Here is an 11123-nt window from a genome sequence, read left to right on the forward strand (position 1 = left end):
TGTAGACCCACCAGATCAAACCACGTCTCTGAAGAACACCGGCCGCAGCAGGTTTCACTTTCACTCAGAAGATGAATGTCAGTAAAACTAGTAATGTGAGACCATATACATGGTTTTAACTTTTTACTTTGGTTTTTCCCTTCACTAAAATTGAGAATTGAATAAATATACACAACCATCAACCATTTTAAAATCACTAGAGATACACTATTTCATCATGACATGTAGATTATACACAATTCACACAACATTTTTCTATTTAGCCATTTAACAAAGTCAGGCAACAATCTTACAAAAAGTTTGTTAATCGATAAAAATAAAGAATATTTTCACCCATAAATACAGTTAAAGTCTTAATATGGGCCAGGTAAACTATAACATATCATGTGCAAATACAACGTGTGAAACTAGGAGGGTCAAACTGTGTCGTGGGAGGATTCACACATATAGACTGAGTGTTTATAGCACATAGTTTCATCACACACTGAACTACTGGGGAAAATGTTTTACACATTTGTTTTGTTCTGTTTGAGCTGCTCGAGTCTGATTGGTGAGTTATACAAATATTTTTTATGGTTTAATTTCTTTCTGGAGTAATAAAGCTGCTGCTTACTTGACTATTTTCATAGTCAAACGAGTCTTGAATATTGTGAGATCTTCTCAATTTGAATTCAGGTCTCTATTCATGATTTTGCACTGAAATATCCAGGTCTGGAATGGTCTTGAAAAATAATGGACATGTGACTTTACACACTGATTTTAGATCAAAGGTTCACATATCTTACCTTTCATGTTGTGTTTCTGCTGCTGTTGTGAATATTCTTCAGTTCACATGTAAATGATAACAACTAAAGTTGATTTCAGGATTCAGGAAACCATCAAAAACATTAATCTGTGTAAATCTGTTTGTTCATCAGGAGTGTTTGGTGATTCAGTGTCAGTGATGGAGGGAGATTCTGTCACTCTAAACACTGATGTTACTGAAATACCTGAAGACGAAGATATACTGTGGAAATATGGAGCTGAAAAGTCTCTGATAGCTAAAATCAGCAAAGAGACCGGAATCTTCTCCACATATGATGATGTTCCTGATGGGAGATTCAGAGACAGACTGAAGCTGGACAATCAAACTGGATCTCTGACCATCACAAACACCACAACTGAACATGCTGGAGTTTATCAAGTAGAGATAAGGGGAAAGAAAAAATCATCAAAAACATTCAGTGTTTCTGTCTATGGTGAGTAGAGATCATTTCTCCTGACCTTCATATATTTGTTTTATTTTTACATATTGAATTGGATAATTTTATTGTTTGAGATGACGGACCATATAAACACCCATTCAACACATGAACTGACAATAATATTGTTGTGTATATTTTTCCATATCTGTTTATTCTCTCATGTTTTCCAGCTCGTCTGCCTGTTCCTGTCATCAGCAGAGACTCTTCAAATTGCTCTTCATCTTCATCAAATTGTTCATTGGTGTGTTCAGTGTTGAATGTGTGTGATGCGACTCTCTCTTGGTACAAAGGAATCAGTGTATTGTCCAGCATCAGTGTGTGTGATCTCAGCATCAGTCTCTCTCTACCTCTGGAGGTGGAATATCAGGATAAAAACACCTACAGCTGTGTGCTGAACAATCCCATCAGCAACCAGACCACACATCTGGACATCAACACACTCTGTCACACATGTGCAGGTACCACAGCACTGATGATATATGTGTGTGTTTACTGACCTGATCTCTGTCTTCTGTTGAAGATCAGACACATTCACTTCCATTTTGTCCATTACAGATCAAGGCCTACCCTTATTTTACATCGTCCTGATCTCTGCTGGATCTCTGGTGATTGTTGCTGCAGTCGTTGGGATCTTCTGCATCTGCAAGAAATGTAGAACAACTGATCAAGTAGGCAAGTGTTACTTACAACTAGTGAGAAATGACATGCAGGGTTTTCAGTTGAAAAATATATTATCGAAAAGTAAATTGCGGGGCAACGGTGTAAAGTTTGTGTGCATGTGTATGTTTCAGTACAGTATGTGTCAAAGAGAGAGATTTCCATAAAAGGTCATTTAGTGGGGGAAAAGATGGAAATAGTTAGAATTTTTTTATCCTATTGTTTATTATGTATTGGCTTGGTCAATGTGTTGGTGGGTTTTGGTTATTTTGCTGTTAGGACCTTTAAAAATAATATTTGGCGATCAAAACCTTCCTGGAAGTACTTTAGCTGACAGCTCTAATATTGTTTCAAAGAATCAGATATAGCTAAGTCTGTGTTTTGTGGTGTTTTAATGCATATTATTGTTGTTGTAGAAACAGTTCAGACTCTTAACAGAAAGATCACTTACGCTCATCCGACATTCCACAAAAGAAACGCACATATATTGGTAAGATTATGTGTTTAATTTATGTCATGAGTCTGTATCATTTAAGTATCTGTATCATTTCTGATCTATCACTCACACAGCAGAACTATATCAGATATTTATGAATAATGTATCATTATTCAGTACCAGAAATGCACATAATATCTGCTCTGACCAAGAACGTAGTTCCAAAAAAAGCCAAAGTCATTTATTTTTGAAGTAAATAAGAAAGACTGAAAGAGTGCAGGATATGTAAACCTTACTATCAACACTATAGACTTCAACTTTCAGTCAGTGAATGATATTTAACATAGAACATGCTGTTTGGTCATTTTTTATATATATATCAAATTATATATATATATATATATATTTTTTTTTTTTACTTCATCAGAATGGTACGAAAGATTTTGGCACTTGCTATGTGATTTTTTTTATTTTTTATGAATAATAGACATGTTTTGAAAAATGTTAAATGGTCCTGAAAAAAATGTTCACACTAGTACTTTTCCTGTGTTAAAAATTAGCGCATTGGAAACTAATGGGAAGTGGATTTCATCTAGTGGGAAACTTTTGGTACTGTGCCCAAATAAAAGCTCATTGATAAAAGCTGAAAGCTCATTTTCAAGATATCAACTGCAAATTTGGAACACAACTTGTTTAGATTTAAGGCTTTGATTTTCTCACAATTTTACAGTAAAACATGTTAAAATATAAAATATATGTTTCATATAAAATTAAAAAAATCTTTATTTTTTCATAACAATAAACTTTTTTTAGTTCCACTTTTTTAACTTGTTTCACTTTAGCAATATTCTGCCAAGTGACCAAACTTAAGCCTGTGCTCTAAAGAATTATGCTCAAAAAGTGATTAACAGGTAATAAATTATCATAACTATTCCATAAATATAATTTAATACCTTAAAATTCCCCCTCCAAAAAACAAAATATTACATAAATTTAAACAATTAAGTTATATTTTACAAATTTAAGGGGACTGTGAAGACTTTGCCTCTTCATTGCAGAAAAGACTTGTGCAGTCACGCAAAATTAGAACTTAAATGCAATTAAATATAAATTGAAATCTTGCAAAAAGGGCACTTGTTTAGTCAGAAGCCAACATGGCACTGGAGGTATTGTTCATGTGCCTGGATTGAACATTGTCTTTGATTTGAGCAGTGGACAGAGTTTGTTTGTTTTACCAGAAACTCACAATGTTAAACCATCTGACAGGAAACTGAAGCATTCAGGAAATGAAAGTCATAAGAATGCATCTTTTTTGATGGTTTGCACAACAGTTAACAAGAAAATGCGCTTTTTACATCATATGATGATTGTCAAATCCGCTTTATAACACAACGGCAGCATCTTTTTTTTGCAGACATCTAGATTAAATCTTGTAACAGCAAAATCAGGTTTTAGTTTCCAATTTGGCATTACTTCAAAGCATTGTATATTCATATAAAGTCATAAAAATCACATGCTTACAACAAGGAATCTGTCTGACTATGAGGTCTTTCTAAGAGGGACACATTTCTTTGTTTATCATTATTATCATCTCTTATTTGTGTTTTTTTTACAGAATGTTGAAGAGGAGGATCATGTGGAGTATGCAGCTATTGCCGTATGATCATCAATCATCGTTATTTTTCCATCAGATCAGCTGCCGTCTCATCGCTTTCACTGTGAATCTCCTGCAACGGCCTCAGACTCTGAGTCAGTGCTGAGTTTTGGGATTGTGAGAATCATCATGTTTCATGAGGAAATCCAACCCGGACATGCAGCAGGATCATCCTGAAGGGTTTGATAGTGCGATACGTAAAAACTAAAGATTGATCAATTAAATGCTCTCCTATAAAAGAATATGCCTTGCAATACAAATTATCTAAATCATATGGACCATTGGAGCTTTTTCATGTTTAACTCTTAAAAGCTTAAGAGACCATGTGTGTATGTGCAAAGTGTAGATGCACATATGCAACAGTTGTAAAAGGAGTGAACCTTGCCGTTATAGGTACAGAGTGTAGCCGAACATCTTGTGCATGAGCACGTATCTACTGCCGGACGCTTGTGTTTGATGTCTGTGTGTGTCTCTGAGGTGTGAATAGCGTGTCTGGGTGAACAGAATGCGGTTGAATTTTTCCATTGCTGCTCACATGAAACCATTTGACATCTGCTATAGACAAAAGTTTTACAACAAAATACTGAATCTGACAGATAAAAGATTCACTCGGATCAAACAGTGATATTATTGTGCGATCTTATTATGTATGTGAAATTCTAAGATTGATGATAAAGGTCAGGGTATATGTCTCCATGACCTCATAAACTCATGCTGTGATCCTGCAGATAAGCTCTGCTAGTTTCCGTAATTATTTGTAGCTCTAGTAAGAGGACTTTTTTTTTTTTTTTTTTAAGAAGAACTATCCTTGATCTCTCACACCCTTTTTTATATATAAATATAAACAGGGCTCCAGAATGACATTTGAGACCAGTGGCACCAGCACCTGATTTGGCACCAAAAATAATATATATTTATGTTTCTTGGCAATGCACATATGTGACCCTGGACCACAAAACCAGTCAATTGGGTCATTAAAAAAATAAGCTTTCCATTGATGTATGGTTTGTTATGATATGAAAATATTTGGCCGAGATACAACTATTTGAAAATCTGGAATCTGAGGGTGCAAAAAATTTATGTTAGGAAATGTACAAAATATCTTCATGGATCATGAACTTTACTTAATATCCTAATGATTATTGGGATACATAAAAGAAAAATCTATAATTTTGACCCATACAATGTATTGTTGGCTATTGCTACAAATATATCCCGGTGCGACTTATGACGGTTTTTGTGATCCAGGGTCACATATAACATTTATATGTTTGTTTCTTGGAAATGCACATTTAGCAGCAACTTGAGTTCACAATAGCAGTAGCTTAAGCTTGAAATGCAGATGTAATTTTTTTTCATTAACAAAAAAGTATCGGCAAGACCCAATTTTTTCCTGATAAATCATTGAAAGCTTAGGCAGTGACTTGTTGCATCACTGCCCTATCAGGCAATGACTTTGCAGGCAGCGTTTGTGTAGAAAGGCACCTAACAAAACTGATTTCGGACAGACTTCTGAGGCAGTGTAACAGTTTCATGATCGACAGCAAAATATAGAGAGCTTTGGTGAGAACTAAGCGAATATTTAATTAATACTAAAATAATTTCATGCAAGAAATGACATCATAAGTGGAAAGTGTTGGTGAAAAACTTACATTTACACACAAACTGACCTCCAACTGCAACTTTGTGATGCCATCTTTAATTTTTAGCTCAATAAAAGCACAGGATTGTGGGATATCAAAGGCAGTGAAGGATAGATCTATGCTGCCTTCAAAAATAAAAAAAGTTTTTGGACACAGCCCCTGTATAGTGAGGAAGTTTACAGTAGATAAGGCTGAAAATAGGCTTTCCATATTCATTGAAAGTTATCATTTACATAATTTAAATTACTTAAAGCATGCAGGCTGATTGTAAAGCCAAGTGACGTGAAAATATCCATTTCAATGATATACGCCTTCGCCCCCCACAGTCAGATGATAATTCATAAAACAACATTAACTGTGTTCATGAGTATGTGCATTTGTGTTTAGTTGAATGAGGACATCCCATTTTGGTACTGATTTGATCGATAATGTATTTTAACTGTACTTAAAATTAAACAAAATAATATTTGCTGTCTTAAGCCTCTTCTGTGTTATTTTTCAGGTGTCAAATTTGTAAAATTCTTAAAAAAAAAAAAATTCGTATTGACTTTTTGAACTGAGTCTATTTTAGTAGAAATATGGCCACGTTTTGAATAAAATGTAAACTTAAAAAATGCATAAAAAGCATTGATGTTGAGGTTAATATTATTGCTAGTATATATATATATATATATATATATATATATATTATTATTATTATTATTATTATTATTAATAATAAAATGACCATGATAAGAGTTACTTGTTTTTGCTATCAACCAAACCAATAAAAAAAAGTTTAGGCAATTTTAACAAAGCCCTGTTTCAGGCATGTTTCAGTTATTTCTGTGAATTGCAGCTATCCGTTTTGCTTATATTTTCTGTAGCTTTTGGCTCTCTGTAAAAAGATAGCTCCGATTACTTGTTTTTCATGTTTGCACAGTCACTCACACCACCAGAGCCAGCCCGCAACTCTTATGCATTCAGAGTGAGACTCATGCAATTGAGACTTCTCACGCCACAAGTCCATTTTCTCACACATTGAAAAAAAACCTGCAGAGAAGAGAGGAAACTGACGACGTGCAGACAGATAACACACATCAGACACATGCACATATAGACCCAAGACCCCTCTCCGACCCACTTTATCAGAGTCACCACAGCGCTCTGCAGAGCAGCATTCACGTCTCTCGACCTGCCTTTGCGGACAGCATTTAACCAAAAAACACGATTTCGGGACGACAGAACCGGAAGTGCTAAAATGCTAACTCGCTTCTGGGTTTTGGCCTACAAAAATGTGTCATCCCTGCACCACATAGCCACCCTGAGGCATTGCAAATATGGCTGCCGAGTACACAGACTTTCCTTGAAATTGGGACGTTGGTTTAGTTTAGTAACTAATATGCTGTGTAGCCTGTGAAGAAGTTAGTTAGCATTAGCAAATTAATTTGTTTTTTGCAGTTTTTTCAAATAATGTTATGATAAAAACCAGGGCTGCCAACTTATGAGTTCAGCTCAGAGTGAGAATTCACACAGTCGTTATGGCACTTGCGTCTATCTGATCTATCTATTAAATGTCCTAAAGATCGTGGGGGTCAAATTCTGCTGATGCTGAGCAGAAATGAGACTCTCTCTCTGTCTGCAGTGTGTCAGTCTGAGAGAGTGAGAGAGAACACACAAACACAGATTTTTATTGAATCATAATTAAATTTCACGATTTAGTAAGAATGCGTTCATATCAGTTCACATGAACTGTATTTTTATACGGATTCAGGTACAGTTTGGAAAACACTGTAGTGTTCACATCATCCTGAATTTACTTTCATTCATTCTACCTAGAAGTGCCAGTCCTGCCCCCACTTTTAGAGCGACTTCAATTAGTCTACATAGTCTAAAAAATACATTAAAATGTCATCAAAACGAATACAACTTGCAAAAGATGATGACTTTTAAGAGAACAAGAACTGCGGAAATAAAGAGAATCTCTGTTTTGAAATTATTCATCTCTGGAAGTCAAGATGACAGTGTAGGCATTAGCGACCATGCTAATGACAGTGAAGGCATGGACATTGCTAGTAAAGTACTGGAGGCAGACAGCTTAGCTGTAACTATCTGATGAGGGACAGATTGAACAGCAGGGAGTCATTTTACAGGTGAGGAAATATGTCATAATTCCAGTAAATGGCCAGCAGTATAGATAAAAACCTGGACTTAAAGACACTTCAGTTCAAACCAAGGCATATTTTATTCCAAAACACAGAGGGAACAGGTGATTTTCAGAGGCTCATTAAATAATGTCACAGTCCTTAGCTAACTGGGACAAACTGGACAGATCATGGCTTGTTTATTCAATTAGCAAGGACATTACAGTTTGCTTTTGCTGTAAACATTTTAATGAAAGCAAAAGAAAGTCTGCTGTAGCTAAAGACTGGAAAAATCTCTCCAGCATACTGAACACAATCAAGAAGTCAAGTAACATGAGTAGAATGTAGTAGAATATGCTTCTAGTGGACAATTAGTAATGATTGAGAGGCATTATTTTTGTCAGAGGTGGACAAAGTACACAACTTTCTTATTTGAGTGAAAGTACATACTACTGGTCAAAAATTACTCCGTTACAAGTAAATGTTGTAAAGACCGATTTTTACTTGAGTAAAAGTACAGAAGTATCAAAACTAAGAAAAGAAAATGTCAATGTGTTGTTTTATTAGTGTTACATTGTTGTATGTAATACTTACAGTAGCCTACCTTATGCCTCTGAATCTATGCCTGTCTAGCTACCCTTATATCAATATCAAATTTATTTCTAGAACAGAGTTCCAGTAGTGGGATTGAATGTGAGATTGAATAAGTGCACTCAATAACGTCGACACCCAAATGGCTGTTCGCTCAAATAGTGCCCTATTTAAAGTTGTTTGGCTTTTAGTATAAATATGTTAGCCTTACTGTTATCTATATGCTAGTGTGCTCCAAAACAATGAAAAAATTCACATTTAGAAGACCAAACCCAACGCTGAAAATGAAAATCAGTTTGATGTCAGAATACAACGCCAGATTGACATTAAAGTCCAACTGAAATCAAAATTGACCCTATTACTTTGTTAGCGCATATTACTAGTCTTGTGATGAAAAATTAATCCGTACAAGTTAATACACAGAAAAAAAATAGTTTGCAGTCGTAATCTTTAATCAAAGTCTGAAAAGTTACTTGAATTGAATTGAATTGATTTTATTTGACATGGACATACAATGACATAGGACGAACCATATGTATTAGTATGAGTGACTTCCGGTCTGGAATGGCGTTTATTCTCTGATGATGTAGGTTTGACGGCTTGGGTTGGGAAACGCTTAACCACTCCCCTCAAACCGTTAGTCTGTTATGAGCAGAGATGGAGAGGTGGAGCGCTAGAGTAAAACCCTGCCCTCTGTTCAATATTCCTTTTCAATGGGAAATATGTCACAACACTGGAGAAAAGTTGTTTGCAACTTCCGGTTCACGCAGACTTTAATCTCCAACGTTGGACAGACGTATTGTGGTTGAAAACGAAAATTGTGTTGACGTCAGAACCCAACATCAGTTGGGTTCTGGCATCAACCCGACTTTAATTTCCAACCAAAATCATCCCCTGACTGACGTTACTACTTTCTACTCAAGGACCTTGACAGAAATGTAGTGGAGTAAAAAGTATGATATTTGTCTTTCAAATGTAGTGAAGTTAAAGTAAAAAGTTTCCAGAAAAAATAATACTCAAGTACAGATACTCAAAAAGTGTACTTAAGTACAGTACTCAAGTAAATGTACTTTGTTACTGTCCACCTCTTTTTTGCATAGCCTTTTGTATTTTGAGTCTACTTTATTTTTGGTTACATTTAATCTTAGTTGTTCACTTTGGACATTTTACTATGTTACTTTGCAACATATCAACTAATTAACTCTCAGTAGAGTAGTAGACTGTCTAATATATTCTGAGACTATATATGACTAAGTAACTTTGCAAGTAGTAGCCTACGTCAACTTATTCTACTAACCATAACAGTCTACTAATAATACCCTAATGAGAGTTTACATGGGATCTTCTTCAGAGTATACGGTATACTTTACTAGAACAGGTGCTATCTAGTTTTCTCATAAGAGCGCCATCTAGTGTTCATTCCTGTATCAGCCTGCAACATCTGATATGAGTACAAAAAATAAAAAACTGAGTTGAACAGCTGGTTAGGTTCAATCTTAAAATGTTAAAGGTGAAAGTTTAGTCCTTGTTGAGTAAAAACCACATTTCACAATGATCCATCTACAAATGATTCAATGTTAGCTTAGCTACTTCTGATAAACTCAAAAATCATTTCAAGTCGAGCAAACACATTTTAATAGCATTCATCACATGAAAATATCAAAATAAATTGAGTTTATTTACATTGTAAGAAAGTAATGTTTTTTTAGGGTCAGCTTTAAAAGATGAGGAAAAACTAACAGTGAGATCTTTGAACAGTGCCTCTGGAAACAGCTCTGATAAACATGAGAAAGGAAGAGAGATTCGCACAATTAGAAGTCTTTTCCATAGTGACATTTAAACTGGGGTCAAACATACTTTACCTGTTCTAGTAAACTTTCTGCAGCTCTTCAGGGACGTTGCAGGAGAGACCGAACTGAACAGAAAATTCAAACGAAGGCGATCATTTCCATCACACTGTGATAATATTCTACAATGCAAGCACATCAAGAATACACAACTTTAAACAAACATAGGACATCTGAACATGCTTCATGAACAGAACTGAAAGACACAGACATGAACAAAACATCTATAACAGACAGATGTGAAGTAGTGAACATTCACCTTGAATGTCCCACACTTCTCGATCACTCTCCTTACGTGAAAAGCAGGAACTTGACTATAAAAAAACTCAAATAAATAATAAAAGGCACAAAGTAACAAAATCGTTGTAAATTGTTACAACAAAGTACAAAGAAAACATTCAGAAAACGTGAAATCTATAACAAAAAACAACAACAAATCAGTGTTTTATCAGTAACACAAATTTGTGAAATGAGCTTAAAACACCATTCAGATGCGTAATTGCATTAAAAAGCTACACAGCAGCCAGTAACAGTTATGGAATATATATAACAATACATTACATAAACAGATATTTGTCATTTTGTAGCTGGTTAAATCCACAGTGTCTTTCAGTGCAGTTTTTACAGGATCAGTTCCTGAGTTTCTCAGACTTTTATCAACGAAACAATGGTAATATTTCACGGATCAGCCCTTGCAGGTTTTCAACCTTAAAGGAGAAGTTCACTTTTAAAAAAACTTTTGCTGATAATTTACTCACCCCCATGTCATCCAAGATGTCCATGTCTTTCTTTCTTCAGTCGAAAAGAAATTAAGGTTTTTGATGAAAACATTCCAGGATTTTTTCACATATTATGGATTCCATTGGGACCCAAACGGTTCAAGGTCCAAATGACAGTTTCATTGCCGCTTCAAAGGGCTTTAAACGAT

The 11123-nt window shown here is 35.1% G+C and overlaps 2 long non-coding RNA genes across 3 annotated transcripts; one reads left to right on the forward strand and one right to left on the reverse strand.

Moving 5' to 3' along the window:
• Positions 1-1419: 1419 nt before the first annotated feature.
• On the forward strand, positions 1420-6105 carry LOC309476783. Its single transcript, XR_014198361.1, has 4 exons — positions 1420-1702; positions 1800-1916; positions 2318-2391; positions 3953-6105. It is a non-coding gene; the product is annotated as an uncharacterized lncRNA (long non-coding RNA).
• A 3902-nt stretch (positions 6106-10007) lies between these two features.
• LOC309476543 lies at positions 10008-11021 on the reverse strand. 2 transcript variants are annotated; one of them, XR_014198255.1, is made up of 3 exons: positions 10455-11021; positions 10211-10263; positions 10008-10123 (listed from the first exon to the last, which is right to left on the reverse strand). It is a non-coding gene; the product is annotated as an uncharacterized lncRNA (long non-coding RNA). The 2 variants fall into 2 exon arrangements; XR_014198256.1 differs by having other exon boundaries at positions 10008-10317.
• Positions 11022-11123: the final 102 nt, after the last annotated feature.

The sequence above is a fragment of the Leuciscus leuciscus genome (genome assembly GCF_965113295.1).
Source record: "Leuciscus leuciscus genome assembly, chromosome: 15".
Lineage (NCBI taxonomy): Eukaryota > Metazoa > Chordata > Actinopteri > Cypriniformes > Leuciscidae > Leuciscus > Leuciscus leuciscus.